The 17,722-nt window shown below is 36.8% G+C and overlaps 1 protein-coding gene across 1 annotated transcript in view; it reads left to right on the top strand.

The window, feature by feature from the left end:
- The window catches only part of glis2b (GLIS family zinc finger 2b), a 33,848-nt gene that overhangs the window by 1,540 nt on the left and 14,586 nt on the right, over positions 1-17,722 (top strand). The window lies entirely within an intron of this gene.

The raw sequence follows: 17,722 nt of genomic DNA, 5'->3' as shown, positions 1-17,722 counted from the left end.
AGGGTATATATTTTGACTCCTTGGCATGCCTTTTGCTGTTGATGACCATACTTTACACTATAGAGTAAACCACTCTTATATGTCTTTCACAAGATGCATTGCATTTATTGCCAAGAACAGTGGGTTTTCTCATGGTTTACTGGTGCACTGTAACGAAGCAAAGAATAGTCTAATAGTTTAACATTTGTAATAACATTACTTTTTTTTATTCCACAGCCTTAATCATACTAATCAGTCTGTAGGAAATTGCAATGCTGCACTCAAAACACAACAGAATATGAAGCAACCCGAAAACATAGCTAGATATCAGATTATGTATAATAGTGCAGATTTGGTGCATTCAGTATAGTAAAAATTGTAATCTAGCTAAAATTATGTAGTTCGTTTAGATTGTGATTTATGATCCCATATACGAATTGGTGCAGAAGTGACCTGAATTCTTTACCTGAACTTCAAACAGTGGTAGGGTTAAGCGGGTTTCTAAAAAGTTTTCAAATCCACTCTTGCGCATACATTTCTGAGAAATAAAGCTGCTGAATTCCATTCATTTTTACCCCTAGTGTTGGATGCTATATCAACTTGCTAGTCCTTATGTGAAATTGTAGATAAACAGAACACAGTGAAAGCTCAAAGAGAATCATTCTTATGTACTGAAGAAGACCACAGATAATATGAACTACAGTCAACAAGGCAACAATGAAAGTTTGGAAATTTGAGACATTTGACAGCAGTGAGATGCTGGAGGGCCCAGTAACAGGCCTCGCTAGTGAGCACAGTGTTGTTCCACTTTAGTTGAGAAAACAAGGTCAAACCCGGTCCACAGAAATGAAGTGCAGGTAAAATTTGAATTTGGCAGGTTGTTGCATTATTTAATTAAATTAAAATTTAATTTGTACAGCGCTTTTAAGAATGGAAAATGTCGCAAAACAGTTTTACAGGAATATAAAAATTTCAAAAGTTTAAAATGAAAATTTATATTTATCCTTATGACTGACAAGGAGCTCCAAATCTGATTACAGCTTATCTGGAACTGTGAGGGGTCAAACGCAATACAGAAACATGCCTTAAAACACACTGGAAACTTGAAAATGGGACAGAACTGGAAAAACATAATAGTAATAATTATTTATGCAGTACTTAACATTTTAATACTAACTTCATAAATTGCTTTACATATAATCATTTAAAAGTTTACACATGTATTTATAAGAAAATATGGATATAACATAAAATCTGTCATAACATTTTAGCTGACCATTTTTTATCACACAAAAAGTTGTGTGGCATAGTATTAATTGAAGACCAGAGCAAAGATGTAACCTGCTGTATCCTAACAGGATCTTCAAAGGTCAAGAGTTAGGAGATACCTGACTGCATGAGAATGACTGTGGGTACATCATAAAACTGTAACAACCTGCTGTGAAGGTAGCAATCAAATAATTTCCTGGTATTATGCTGAGCTACAGCTTTCTCTCAGCTCACTTATACTATATGAATTTTAGTCATTTATGCAAGCCACTTAAAATTGACCTATACTTAAACTAAAGATATTTCATTTTCACAACTCTACTCATTTCATGCTACTTGACATTTCTTTTGATAAGTCAGTTAGAACATCGGCTCTAATTACATGGGAGGTTATTTTAAAGCAATCATTTAATAAAACAAATATGATTTAGCTGTATAAGCATTAGTGGAAATTTGTGGGCCAGAAGTGTACATACATGAAATTGTACTTCTTTGTAATTCCTGACCAATGGCCAGGATAAGGTTGGAAAAAACTTAAAATTATTACTGTGGAACTTCTCTGCTAGAGATCAGGGAATTGTATGCTGCCACACATAATCAGATGTAGAGCATCACTTCTTACATTTAAAGGTAATTTTTAAAGGTAATCGATTTCAAGGAGGTATTTACATGTATTTGCTTCAGATTGAACAAACGAGAAACATTCATGTGTTAAATCTTTAACATTGACTGTTCAGTTTGCTGTTTTGAGGAGGAAAATAAACATCACTCATCATAGTGAGTTTACTAGTTTGTTGCTAACAAAAGACAAGCATGGAGTAATCCATGTTTTTCCCCACTTTGTACTTTAAACACACTGTGGTCAGAAATGACTTTCCACTTCTGAAGTTAGTCAAATGCAGTATAAGACCAGCATAAAAAAGCCAGACAGCATTTTACAGGTGATCATCTTCCTTAAGTGTTCTCTGATCAAATGAAACCAAAAATTTCATGGCCATGTTGATCCACTGTATGTATGGAGAAAAATGGTTGAGGAACTGATTTTTCCCAAAGAACAAAGATTATAGAAATCTTGAAGCAACCTCATTGTCCAGAATCATGGTCAGCAATGGGTCTTCCAGCAGGACAGTGAGTTGTAACAAAATGATAGCTAGGACATCTAAGTGAAAGTATTACAGTGGCTGTATTTTGGCAGTTATCACAAATCTGAATCTGAGAATTTATGGACTGATCTGAAAAAGTTTGAGCAAGGAGGCCTACAGATCTGACTTCAGTCAGGAGGAATGAGCAGCAAATCTGGTAAAACATTGTGAAAAGCTTTTGGAAGACGTGTTTGATTCACGTTCAAGCAATTAAAAACCAAATCTTTGACCCATCAAAAATGTACTGTAGCAAATACAAACTAAAATAAATCTGCCTTTTCAAATGACCTTTAATGAAAATAAAATAGATACCCTAATTGACTTTACAGGAAATGTATGGTAATATGCCAAAGGGAGCGAACCCGGAGAGACAAAACTCTGGATTCTGGACTCAGAGCTGATATGTGAACAGAGAAGCCTGAGTTGCACACTGATCAGGACGAGACTAGACCCTCCTTAGCTGGGCCCAGACCATGCATTCCTCTCCAGTTAAACACTAACCACTAAGCACAGTGTGGCCTTACAGTTTTCTCCTGGAAGGGTTGCTTCTCCTCCTTAATGGTGCATCTGCCATATAGCAACCTCACACCAATCAAGAACTACCGTTTTCCATCTCCCAAGTACCTTGTTGGAACACCATAATTTGTGTGTGGCTCACACCAAACATCCACAGTTCTTCTACTGTTTGGGCTGGGCTGTGACAACTTGGTCCACACCACTAACATCCAACCTCTATTATACATTTTCTGCCTTTTTTCTTTCCCCTTCTTTTTCCCTTATTTGAAGCCATTTCACCCCTCTTTGATTTGGAGAAGACCTCTCTTCTCAAAGAAAATGCCAGAGCGAGGGTGAACCACTGTAGAAATTAAGAAAGAACAGGAAACAAGAAATAATTAGGTACTCATGTCAAGAGATGTTTGTCTGAGTGGTATGGCTCCAGATGATGACCATGATTGTTTTGAATTTTAGAGCACTCAGCAGTGTACTGTACCAAAAGCTCCTGCACTTAGAATGGAGGCACAGCTGTTTCATATTATTATTTACTTGCATGGCCAACACCCTGGATTCTCCAGAATTACCCACAATAGTTCAACCCAACTACAATGAGCAAGCAAAGACTGGTGTGTGTGTGTGTGTGTGTGTGTGCAAGAAACCAAGAGAGGGAGGGACTGAGGGAGGATTTTCAGCAACAGAAATAAAACCTTCTCAAGTCTGAGCCTGGGCTCAGTGATATGTCTGGGCAAATCCATTCCGTCAGGAAAGATGTATGTCTATGAGCCAGAATTCTCTCCCTCTTTTCTTGACCTTCTATTCCCAAAAGTTGCAGTGAAATAGAATTTAGGCTGGTAAAAAAAAGGATTATACATGGAAGCGGAAGAAATCTCCATATGAATATATTATAGGAAATCGTTACCTTCTAAATTAATTGTTTCTAATTTTTTCTTTCAAGTAATTAAATTATAAAACTACTATATCTTAAATTGTTAATATAAAATTCTTCAAGCTGTTTTTATTTAAAATGCAAATAATATCAGAATATTAAGTATAACACTTTTTTTAAATCAGCTGTTTTTTTTTTATTTTAATTCTTTGCTATGAAGACTTACAGTTGACTCTGAATAACTCAGAGCCACTGGGGCTTCAGATCACTGCCTGAAAGACACATGTTTAGGAAGCAGACTCGGTCTGGGTACAAAAAATTGGTACCCAAAAGGCACTGACTGGGACATTTTTGCACTACCAAGTACTGAAAGGTCTTGAAAAATTCAGCAATTTTTGATGGACAAAAATGACATCATTAATGACAGAACATTTTATATACACTACTGCTCCAAAGTTTGGGATGACTCAAAAATGTATTGTTTTCCAAGGAAACGCACACGAAATTAGTCTGGATAGAAAATATAGCAAAAGAACAGGACATGCTGACATGTCAGAGTTAGAAATAATGATTTTGATGGAAATGATAAATGTTTTCTTCAAACTTTGCTGAAATATGCAAGTGATTCCAAACATTTGAGTGGTAGTGTATCTATTTTAAAAAAGAAAAAGAAGGTAAACAACTTCTGGCCTGTTGATGCAAAGAGACCATCATGAATAAAATTGCAGGTTGGAGGTTTCAGCTACATGAAGAACAGTACTTTTTTACTTAATACTTGTGTGTATGTTCGTGTCGCACAAAATTACTAAGCATGTGCATTGCACAGCTGATTTCCATGTAGTAACCATCTTCACTTGAAATGAAAGATTAGGTTAAAGCTTGAAAATGAGAATAAAAATTATTTGGACTCATTTAAAAAATGTTTAATAATGTAAAATATCATTCATAATAATCTAGTGCTAAATCTATTAGCTGAAGAATATGTTTACAACTTACAGCTATGCTCAGACAGACCACAATCCTCTGTTTCCTTTCAGATTATTGAATGAAGGCCAATAATATAAAATGCATTTCAAAATTTGTTTTCGATGGTATTCTTAGTCCCTGACCAAGTGAACTAACAAGAAAGTGTGTTTTTGATAGATACTCCAAAGGACTTCTGTAAGTTGCTGTGGATGCTGTGGCAGTGTGTCTGCTTTATGCTGTAAAAGTGATAAAAAATAAGAAATGTAAACTTGACAGTGTTTTCCAGATATAAAAGTGCAGTAATCTATGCAAATTGTATGACTTGAATTCAATCAAGTTTACATTAGTTAGTCTTATGGGTAGCTTTGCACACCCTCAGGCGCAAAAGTCGGATATAAAATTTTGCCAATAAAATACCAATTTCTTTTGTAAATCTTTGTATTAACAATTTACACATAAATACAGTCCACCTGGTTTAAAATGACGCTCATTATCACAAAAGATTTCTTAGTAAGCAAGTTTGAGTTGATGCAGTTGATTGTTGTCAGATATGCTTAACTCCTCAAAGGTGTTCTTGATCTGGACAACTTTTGTAAATTTATTTATTTATTTATTTATTAAAATCAGGGAATGTATTCTTCTGTGGTGCACAGATTGTTTTCTGTTGTCTTTCGGGCCCTTTGCTGTTCCCGAGCTTACCAGTGCATTCTCTCTTTTTAAGAATGACCAACCCTTTAATTTGGCCGTACATAATAGTTTTGTTATCTTTCTTATGGTTTTGATGTCATTTTAATGATGGCTTGTTTGGAAGTGACAGCACTATTTACTTTTTATTGAGATTTAACAGGAACTTAAAAAAACTCTGACCTGTTCTCTGGTTTTATGTAAAGTAAAATAATGAGGGAATAACACACATCTGGCTCTTCATATCTGTGTAGGCCACGGGAGACGTTCAGCTTCATTTTTTATGTTCATCAGAACACTATGACATCACATCACCCTGATAGACAGCAAAACCTTCAGCGTACAGTGCAAAAGTAGTGGGCCTGGGGAATGCCATGATTTTGCAGACCAAACCACTAATGATCCACCCCTGTGCTCTACTCTGGGCACACATCAGTTTGGGTGGGAAGCTTCTTTGGGGCTTTTCCACACCATAACTCTCCTGGATGTGGGAAAGACAGTGAAGGCTGACTCATCAGAGAACAATACATATTTCACATTGTCCCCAGCCCCAGATTTTCACTGCTGGCACATTTGAAACTGACTTTTAGCATTAGTATGAGTGAACAAATGTTTGGCTATAGCAGCCCAACCATGAATATTGACCCTGTGGAGCTCACAGTTTTGGTTGAAACAGGAGAGGTGAGGTGCTTATTTAATTCTGAAGTGTGTTGGGCAGCTGTGGTTTTATGTTTTTTGGATAAAGTCTGTATTAGTATGAGGACATCTCTTTCATACAGCTTCCCTTTGCATTGACTATTTGTCTTGTTGGATGTAGTTCGTGTGGTAAGCTTCAGAGAAACGTCTACAGTAATTGAACACCGGTTAATTTTTTTTGGCTGAAGACATTTGGATTTGAGAAGAGAGTTTAGAATTTCAGTTTTTATTTCCTGTTTTTTTTTTACATGTAGATTTGTTAATAGGCATAGAGCACAGCAAATATCAGACCACCCAATGTACAGGTGAGCAGAAATATTGGAACACACTACTGACAATTCATAGGTCGGAATATCTACTCTTGGTTGTAGCCTTTAGTTTCACCTCTGAAGGTTGCATTTGTTGCTACAATGGCTAAACCTAAAGGTCAGAGAGCATCAATGAGAGCCAAAGCAAGCCATTTGACACTGAGAAAAGATGGAAAAATCATTCATTGCTCAAACATTGGGCATAGCCAGTGAGAATGTCCTGAAAACTGCTGGTTTACTGAACAACAGACAGCAATTGCAATAGACTGTTAAAAGAAGACTTCCATAGCAGAAATATAGAGGCTATTTCACAAGATGCAACTGTTTATTAGCAGTAAGAATCAGAAGGCCAGATTGGAATTAACAAAGTAGTAAAGAAATGAACCACAAGAGTTCTGGAACCAAGATTAACCTTATTAGCAACATTTTGTCTGCCAGTTTACAAAGAAATGCATCCAAAGTAATCGAGATGAACTATATCATCCAGCAAGACAATGACCAGAACACACCGCCAACCCAACAAAACATTTATCAGGAGGAAAAGTGTAAAGGTTGTAGACTGGCCAAGTCAATCACCTGAGCTTAACCTAACTGAGCCTGTATTTCACCTCCTGAAGAGAAGACTGCAGGGAGAATGAGGTCTGATACAAAAAGTTCTAGGTTTTATGTTAACACATTTTGATGTAAACACCAAGAAATAAAGGCTGAAATCCTAATTAAATCTCCTCTCATATCATTCTTTTGTTGTGTTGTCAGTATGTTGGTTCACTGTTGTTTTCCCAATTAGATTGGATGCATTTCTCTGTAAATTGGCAGACAGAATGTTTCTGTGGACATCTGAATTAATTCTGCTGCAACAGTCACAACATGCAGATATAATCAATAAAGATTAGTGAGCCTGCTCCGGAAGCAGCTATGTACCTCACAGAGGTATGCTATGTGCCTCACAGAGACAGTACCTCAGCCGTGCTTGACCAATGAGCTTGTGTGTCAGAAAGTCAGAGGCAGGAGGGGAGGAAGCAATCTAAAGAGAGAATGAAAAACCTGTCATTTGACCTTGGGGGTAGCTTTGAGTGGCATCCTTGCTTTGAGAAAACAGGCACCCTGGGTGAGGTGAGTTGGAGACCACATGCAGCAGCACAGCTGGGATCTCCACAGAAGAAAAGAGAAGACATGCTTGGCTAGGGGGAGAATGTAAGTGTGTCTGTGTGGTGGACCATGCTAAGGTCAGCCTCTGTTCAAAGAGACAACAAGCAGCAACCACCTCTGTTTTTATGTGCTTACAATTCTCACAACTTAACACTATGCATGTTAGTTTGTTGAGTAATTGTTATTGTTTTGTTTGTGCTTTTTCTAGTTTCTATTTATCCACAACCCTGATGTGTTTTTGACACACACACACACACACAATGAGTTCTTTACTGGCAAGAACTAGAACCAACAGCTGGCCAAGATCTGCCCCCCTAGATGTCCAGAATGATGGCTTGTTTGCACATGTCTCTCCAGGAGGCATACAGGAATCTTATTCCAAACTATACACACAGGAAAAGCTTCTTTTTTATCTACACTATCAAGTGCCTGACACCACAGATGTGCTTGAAAAGTATAGTTCCATAAAGCAGCCTATATCAAGTAACATCTTTACTATACGATACCACTGCTTCCCATGGGTCTGATTGTGTCCTAGGGCACAAGCTGCAAAATGAATTGATGTGGTAATTCCATAATATTCAGTATACAGAAAATAAGGGCAAGACTAAAACAACCCCTAAGTATAGCCACAATATTCTAGCTTGGACAAAACTCAAAAAAGCAACTTTACTTTGTGTTATATGTTTTAAAACGGCCAGAACCACTCTCATGATACACCCCCCCCCCCCACCTTAGATCAGATTTGTCACTCCCAGTGCCTTAGCTGAAATATGGCTGAAGGGTCATTGCTTTGTGGCAGAGCTTTCACATGTTTGTCAGGTTCCAAGAAACCTGTACTCTTGGTAAGTGGATGTGAAATACTGAGTAGTAGACCTCTTCTGTTTTCACTGCCACACTATGCAGCTTACAATCTTCATTAGTTGGAACTCTTTGGACCATTGGAGATGATCACAAAATTGAACACCTTTACAAACCTATTGTAGCTAAATTTCTATGCACACTAATAAACCATGTGTGACCCTGTTTCTTGAATGAAAAGGCATTGGTCAGTTCGAGCAACATCGGCTGGTAGTTTGAAGGCATGACTGTACTCAGAACAACTGCTACACTCTTTTGTTTTAAGGTTATTATTTGTCCTGTGACTTAGACTTAGACTTAGTCTTTAAGTCTGCCACAGAACCTATGAGTTAAAGAAGATATATTTGAATACAACAGAACACACAGAATGTCTTTTTGAGATAAGGAGTTCTTATAATAAAATACAATATCATTATGTTGAGGAATCTGTTTCTGTTTTAATTGGAAGTGTTACTGATTCATTCATATACTGCATTTAGCATGTGAGGTGGTTCTGAGATTATTTTATCCTCCTATTTGATGACAATATTTTTGAGCAAAACATTTACAGTCATTTTAGTCATAGGCCAAGCTGAGATTGGATTTCGATTTTTATTGTAGGTTGCCAAACCAACTGTATACAAAATTGAAAATAAAAATGCACAAAAATTTGATAATTCCAAGTATTGTTCGAGGTTAGATTGAATATAATAATGAATTGGGTGGATGAATTTAATAGATGAAAAAATAAAACTGTTGAACCTTTTATGTAGGTACTGGAGTAGTTGTTGTATTCAGCAGTTTGTTAAAATTAGTTACAATTAAAATTTACAAAGTAATTAGATTAAAAATGTGCAATATAGTTAAGTGGGATAAATAAGGGTTGGGCAAATTATTATAAAAGTAGTAATGATGAAACACTGAATACATCTTCCAAAATGAATTCTATTATGCATTCCCGTACAATACTCCCTTTCTGAGAATACATTCAAAAAGCATCATGAAATCACACATGGGTTTTCGTACGATCATATATATACACTGTATCTCTGCATTACTGGTATTTATTTTATGCTTCTGGATGTGGAATAATTACTACTGTAATTACTTGTAAAGACCAAACTACTCAAGCTGTCTGGAAAATATAAGGTCTAGAATATACTGTTGACTTTACTGTATTATTAGTAATAGCCTAATTCATAGCAGATAGTACAATAAACTGTTTTTTTAAAATCAAACCTTTAAGCTAATTTAAGATTGTACAATATACATTCATATTACTTTGGCTTAACATTTCTCACTTCTCACTTCTTATAGCTTTTTGTATGCTTTAACCTGACAATAAAACCAATGGAGTGCAATGGGACATAAAAAAATTAATTCTTTTATTTCAAGTCTACTATTAAAAATGTTTCAAATGGTTATACTATTAAAACAGCTTTTTGAGCGTTCAAGTTGTGTATTATTTTTGAATGAAAGTTCTCTTTTGCAATGACTACATTGAAATCTAACAATTACTGAGTAACAGAATAGATGGTGACTTTAGCTCTCTTATGTTCCACTTTCGCAGAACATAAGAGTCAATATATTGCAATGTAGGAGTGCCGTATTCTATTTTGATCTTTTCATGCATTTAATAAAACTAAAAAGGAATAAATTGCACTTGTTGGCCATTTGTTAAATACATGTGAAAATTCTTAAATGAAATACATAAATTGTGCTTAACTTTGAAATGTCAATAGACTGAGACAGACCCTCTATAGGAATTCCAAATGGACTAGTTAGAGATGTTAATGACATAAGGGAGGGCAATACTTTGACTTTTTAAACATTTCTGTCTATGAAAATGTGTTTGGAACTCTCATCTTGTTTTTTTCCCCCCTCACCTTGTCTTTTTATAACTCATAGTGCAAATGAGAATGTGAGAGTGGTGCTATTTAAATAGCTACTAAACAAGCATTGGTGTGTTTTTTTTTTTTTTTTTTTTTTATTATTATATTTTTATTGATTTTTATTAACACCAAAACAATAGAGCCAAATAAATACACAATTGACACCCACAGCAAACATTTAGAAATGTTAAACAATATCTTGTTAGTATGAAATAGTGACCATGGAAAAGCCTTTTTGTTTTTTTTAATTAGTAGAGAAGAAATTAAAATAACTTAGATTTTCAAAATATTTCATGGAGTACTCTTGACTTATTTGTGTTCTATAACAACCCAACCCTGGACTTGTGTGATCCTATGGCTTAGAAACATAAAAGGAGCGTAAAAGAAGAGAGATCACTTGAATCAAACCAAATAAATGGTGAATAAAACCAAAGAGCTTATACAAATACCCAATCATAATTACGTCTTTAAAATTCCACTGGTTTGAATTTAGCAAGGCTAAGAAAATCTGTGATCATCTGCAGCCTAGAGTCTCTGTATCTAGAGTGTGTTATAATCATGAATGCATAAATCTTTCTGCCCAGTATTCCAACTGGCTGTGTTTTTACCAAAAATAATTTTCTACAAATGAATACAGTCCAAATTCTGAAATGAAATGAACCGTTATTATTGTGGTGCTTTATGCAGTCATCAGCTTTGGGCCCATTTCCATACCCTGCAGTAGATCCTCTTGACTGTTGGAGCAAGCATTCAGATTGACTCTGTATTTTTTAAGATGAGGTTTTTTGTTCTGTGATAGTGCTTATGGGAAACATTTCTGACTGCCATTCTCAGTCACCCTAGATAACAAGCTCTGTTATTGCATGCAGGAGTGTGTGGATTGCATCACAGGCTGTTGAGGGAGGCTGCAAGAACTAGTTCAGAAGAGGGGAGGAATAAAAGAGAGAAAGGGAGAGACAGGCAGAGACAGAGAGAGAATAATCAGCAAGGGAGGAACTGACTTGTGAAATTGAAGCATTTTTAGTCCAAGGTTGTGGAGGAGGTTGGAGTTTGTCTGATGATTATGGTGAATGTTTGAAAGCTTAGTCACTATTGCCTAGGAACAAAACGCTTCTGCTTTGACAAATTCTTTTTACCAAATGAAGATGTGAATTTGTTGTTAGGAGGAAAATAATGTTGGAGATTTTCTAGTGTTATTTTATAGGGTGAGGGCATTTCCTTTAAAACACATAAAGCCAGCCTCTTAATTTTTTTGAGCTTCAGCTTATGCTACTTCAGAGAGCAGCTGAATACACTCGAAAGAACGTACTAACTACCCTCATCTGCATGCAAGAGCTCACACATGCTCACCATTGCTTAGAGATGTACTGATTGCTTGGAGAGAAAGTACCTCTATCCCTCCCACACAGAGTGTGGAGCAAGTTTTGCTCACTTGGACCCAGTGATGGCTGTTGGAATCACCCAACAGTTTTCTGTTGCATATGATGGAGCCCACAAAGGAAGGACTTTATATCATACACAGGCTTGTTGCTTTTCTCAGTGCCTTTGCTGTTTTCTAACAAATCTCCTACATTTTGCTGGGCATTACATTTTACTATATCTGGATTATAAATATAGATTTAGATTTACCCCTAATGAGCAAGCCAGGTGTGAAGGTGCCATGGAAAAACAGTATGAGGAAGAAATCTTTAGAGGAAATACACTCAAAAGGGACCCCATCTTTATCTGGGTGACACCAGGTGGTGGAGTATACTGTAGATCATTACTCTTCGTTAACTATATACTATAAAGTGAAGCATTGCAAAGTGTGTTTTGGAAATAGTATAGACCACATATCAGAGTTATGACAAAGGTTTGTATTACCCACACAGTGCAGTCCCTAGGCAACATTTATTATTTAAAAAGTGCCGATACCTTTGTCTATGGGGAATGACAAATATTCACTTTGTCGATCCACCAAGATGATGGTCACTCGTGTGATGCTGATTCTTATTGAAAGTAAGATCCAGTCAAGTGCTGGTGCTGATTGTATTTGAGAATAAGAATCATTTCTGTACTGATTATGTTCCTGTTAAGGATATTAGTCACACAAGTCTATGCACACAATCTATTAATACTGCACTGTATTGGTAATAATAACACAATTTATTATTGTCCTCTATAGAAGATAAAATAATTACATGTACAGATGCGGTTTTCTACTAAGAATCAACATATATAATAAACAATATACAGTAGAATATGTTCTTAAGTGTGTTATGATGCTTAATTATAATATTCATATATAATATTAGAATAAATTATTGTATTCATATGTTCAGAGTTTCAATAACTGATTATGACATTAAATATGACAGCTTGGAGGGGTAGGATATTATGAAATCAAGTTGCCCTTTGAAATCTTGAGTACAAACTGAATAGAGTGTTTTCTTCTGCTCAGATTCAGCCTAATGGATAATCACCCAAAACATGACAGAAAAGCAACCCAAGAGCTTTTTAATGCAAAGAAATGAAATGTTCTAAATGCCTGAGTCGGTCACCTGATTGCAGCCCAACAGAGCATATTTTGCTGAAAGACCCACAAACAATAATTGTTAGTTTGTCCAATTACTTTTGAACTTGTGAAATTGGAGGGACTTCATTTGGCTGTTATTCCTAAACAGTTAATGTAGTATTTTTTTTTTATTAAACTTTGTATTAAAATGGTCTACACTTTAATCACATCTAGATTGCTTCATGTCAGATTCATTGTGGTGTACAGAGGCAAAATTGCGAAAACTGTGTCACTGTCCAATTACTTACAGACCTGACTGTACAAGTACAAATTTTAAGCTATAAGTTCTCAGTCCAGGCTCTAGACAACATAATGACAGTAAAAACCCTGTATCCGCTGTTTTATTTACCATGGTTTCACTTAACTGCGGTTGACCACGAATAAAAAAAATTAAATAGAAACCTCCAGAAATACAGAAAACAGAAAAGTGTTCATAATTTAAATCGCATGCTGTTATGAGTAGTGTGATGAAATTGCATGCGGTCCAGTCCAGGACGGTTATCATCTCTTTGTCCAGTTCATCCATGCTGTATATGCTATTCACACATTGGCATTGTGTAATTCATCACAAGAAGTGTGAGTAAAGTGCAATAAATATTTTAGAGAAAGAGAGAGAGCACATTCAAATAAATTACAGTTGCTCTGTGGTATCAAGGTATAAAGTGCCTAATTTATAAATTAAACTTTATCATAAGCAAGGACAGTGGACATTGTTTGCTGGCATTTGCTGGAGGGCTTGAAACCTATGCCCTGTGGATACATAGTGTTTAAATATACATGTATACATATATGCCCTCTACTGCTATATCTTAAGCCCATAAATTAATGCCTTTTTATTTTAGTTGTTCAACTTTTATCATGCTTATTCAGTGACATCTTAAGTAAAGCTAAGTAAAAATGAGTGAGCAAGTCTAGACCTGACATGCTTACTTTGACTTTAATGGGTTACAACACCAGAGTAATTTCATCAATTGCCTTTAAAATTGGCATAGGAAAAGTCATTGTAGTGTGAAAAAAGGCACTATTGAATAGCCTATTAGGCAACAAGGTTTGAACATGCAGAGTTGAAGCCAGGGACCAAAGCCGCATCTGAGTCGAGGAATCCAGTCCTGGACTATTTTTCTGGGACGCTCAAGTCTAAAACGTATCTGTTCTTATTTATTTGCCTCACACACCTTGAACTCGCAAGTGACATGAAGTCTGGTGGGAAAAATAAGTTTTCTTTGCATCTAATGATCTAATTTATCTAATTCATTTATCCTTATGGGTCACACTTTAAAGCTGCTGATGGAGTGAGGGAAGTAAGAGGAAATAATTGGGATCTCACTCAATTGTGAGTTCTTCATTCTTAGCTGTGGTGTTCTGGGTTAGTCTTTCTGGGAAACATTTTATGTTTTGTCTGTACTTGCAAGAATTTAAAGTAATAATTAATGCCTTTTAGTTAGTTTTCTTTCTTGAGTCTCACCTTATGTCAGATAACTTCACAGGTACTTTTGCTCATGTTGTGCCAATTTTTCCAGTGTTAAAAGTCACAGCTGAAGCTCTCCCTGGGTTCAATTTCGCTTCTTTTATCCTTAGACTCTGTGAGGAATTCCTTAGTGTCTGAGACTTATGGCTTGGGGCCATCTGTAGCTTGGTAAGAGGCTTCCTGTTGCAATCCCCTTCCCACCCCTTGTCATTTTCTCCCTCTCTCGTTTTTCCAGGACTTTTCTGTCCATTTTACTCTCCCCTTTGCTGGTTGAGATCACACACCTCTCTTTTGGCAGGTGCACATCTTGGCAATATTTGCACTGGAACCATCAACAGTTTACTTGGGTTGGCTCTTAGTCTTTTGCTGTCTCCCATTTTCTTTTTCCATGAACTTTTTTTTGGGGAGAGGAAATTAATTCTCATCTCAATTCATTGGGACACTAGGTAATATTAGATTAAAATGAAACTTTTAGAAAAAATATCTAAAGGTGGCATGTTCCTCTTTGCCGTCTGTTCTTTATGAACTATACAAAGTAAAAACCTTTAGAGAGGGTGGGATGATGAGAAAGCAGCAGGGGTGGGACAAATAAGTCATAGAGAGCCAATGTAAGAGTGAAGTAGGCAGAAAGGGGGGATGATAGAGGGAAAAAAGGAGAGAAGGAGAGAGGCCCTGTGGAGGCAGAGTGGAAACTAATGTTTCCTGTCTGAAAAGGCGGCTGGCCAAGGCAGAGGGAAGAAGGAAAAAATCCCTTTGCTTCTAGGGTAAGTGTGAGTGTGTGTGTGAGTGTGTGTGTGAGTGTGTGTGTGAGTGTGTGTGTGAGTGTGTGTGTGAGTGTGTGTGTGAGTGTGTGTGTGAGTGTGTGTGTGAGTGTGTGTGTGTTTGGTTAGTGAAGGTGCAGTCAGTCTGCCTTAAGGGAGGTCAAGCAAGGAGAGAGAGAAAATTGAGGGGAAGGAAAGAAATATTTAAGTGACTACTAAGAGCAAGAATATGTGGTAGAGAAGACAACAAAATCACAATTCAAAATAAAATTACACAAATAGCTTTATTTCCTACTTAGTGGATTATCAGCACTGTATCACCAATTTAAGCTATAAATGTATAGCTACTTTAGTTAGGACTTAGGACCACAATGATGGTTAAAAATGTAACGTATTATGTGTCCTTCCTTTTTTGCTTTAGTTGTCACAGTTTATGTTGCGATTAACATGTAACACAGGAAAAGTTGTATATCTATCATTGCTGATTTAAGCTTTTTTTTGTGCCAGCATTAATAAACAAATCAATACATACTCGGACATGAAAACACACAAGAATTGTCAGAGCTTTTTGAATGGAGGCTACACAAAGTTCTGGGGCCGGTCTGTGTGTAAAAATTATTGGTTGACCTTGTCATGTTATTTTATATTTTAAGCTTCACAATAACAAAAAAGGCCTTTTTAGCTTTTTAAAATTAATAGACATATATCCAATAACCCCAGTAGTTAAATGTGTTAAAGTAGAAACTAAACTTTGTGAACCATATGTGTGTGGGAGACATTGGGGTTTAGGGAGGCACACTCCCATCTGACTGGATGTACCATTCATTCTTTTGTCAAATGTTAATTTCTGGGTCGACATACTGGACTCAATTGGACAACCGTTGCACTTACTATTTGCCAAGGGTATTTGTGGTCATTTTTCTTGTGGCTGTGTATGTTCTCCCTGTGTCTAGTACTGAGGATGGGTTACATGAACTGTACAGGTCATGGCTTTTTCATTGTTGTCAGTTATCACACACAAGAAAATCTTCAGAAAAAAAACTTAACACTGCTGTGTACTCTGATTGTCCTCCAGCACATGTGAGGAGGATGCTTCCCAGAGTCAACCCTTGTAAAGCTGCTGAACCCAACCTCGCACTTGGACAAGTGTTTGCTGACATCTTGATGGATATCTTTATCATCTCCCTAAACCAAGCATTTGTCCCACCCCGCTTTAAGACTACCAACCCTGAATGAGTCAGCAGTGTCAAGACTCAATGACTACTGCCTTGTATCACTTAAATGAATCGTCTTCTCAAGGACTGCCATACTGAGTAATACCTTCAAAACCCATGTTGTCAGACTCCTGAACTTTGATTCTACTGACTCAATACATACTGCATTGTTCCTAGACTCCATTCTATAGGGGTAAATTTATAAATTGGAAATTTATATCCTGAATTTGTATATTTATGTAAAGCTGCTTTGTGACAATGTCCATTGTTAAAAGTGCTATGCAAATAAAATTGAATTGAATTCCTTTTAGTTTGCTTTCATAATCATTATTGCACTGACAGTTCATACTGAATTTCATTCTATTCACAACTATTGTCATTATAAATCCTCTTACTGATTGCAGTGTTTATGCTCTACTGCCCTTCGGTCTAGGAGTATTTTCATATTGCAGACATCTTGACGGATGTCTTTAAATCTCCCTACACCAAGCAATTGTCCTACACCGTTTTAAGGCTACCAACCCCATACCAGCCCTGAATAAGTAAGCAGAGTCAAGACTCAATGACTACTGCAGACCATTTCATTTTCCTCAGGAAAAGGAGTTTACCTCAGGAGTTTACCACTGCTTTCAGAGTCAGGGTGTATGTTCCCCCTAGTGCTATTGCTAAGTGGGCACTCTGTTAACTCTATAGGTCTATCAGCAAACTACAGAATGCTTACCCTGACAGACTGTTTATTGTTGTTGGAGATTTCATCCTCGTGGATCTCAAATTAGTGCTTCCTAAATTCCATCAGCATGTGGACAAAAGGGGCAAACATGCTGAATCTTGTTTACACAAACATTCCTGGAGTGTACTGTACAGAGCCTTGCCCCCTCCTTGGTTATTCAGACCACATCTCTGTTAAACTAATCACAGCATGTAGACCCTTCATTATACACTCTTAACCAGTTCTGAAGCAGGTGAAAATCTGGACATATCTGCTTTTCAGGACCGTTTTGACTGGCACTTGTTCAGGTTGGCTGTAACTGACAGTGATTTCACCTACTTAGCAGAATACATGGCATTAGTGACCAGCTACATAAGCAAGTGCATTGATGACATGACTGACCCAGTGTATGTAAAAAGGGCCATCCAGGCCATCACTTACAACAGAACAACTTCACCTGCATGTAACAATGATGCCTACCTTCCAGATGCACTGAACTACTTCTACACTCTCGAGGTGCAGAATGATTAGGCAGCAAGGAAGACTACCCTACCTCTCACTGACCAGGAGCTTTGTCTTACCACAGCTGATATGAGTAAAATTCTACACAGAAGTATCCCACAGAAGGCTGCTGGACCAGACAACATTCTTGGCAGAGAGTGTTCAGGGGATGTGCAGACCAGCTGGTTAAGGTCTTCACTGACATTCTA

Source organism: Hemibagrus wyckioides, linkage group LG02, assembly GCF_019097595.1.
Source record: "Hemibagrus wyckioides isolate EC202008001 linkage group LG02, SWU_Hwy_1.0, whole genome shotgun sequence".
NCBI lineage: Eukaryota > Metazoa > Chordata > Actinopteri > Siluriformes > Bagridae > Hemibagrus > Hemibagrus wyckioides.
This window is presented reverse-complemented; position numbering and strand designations above follow the sequence as displayed.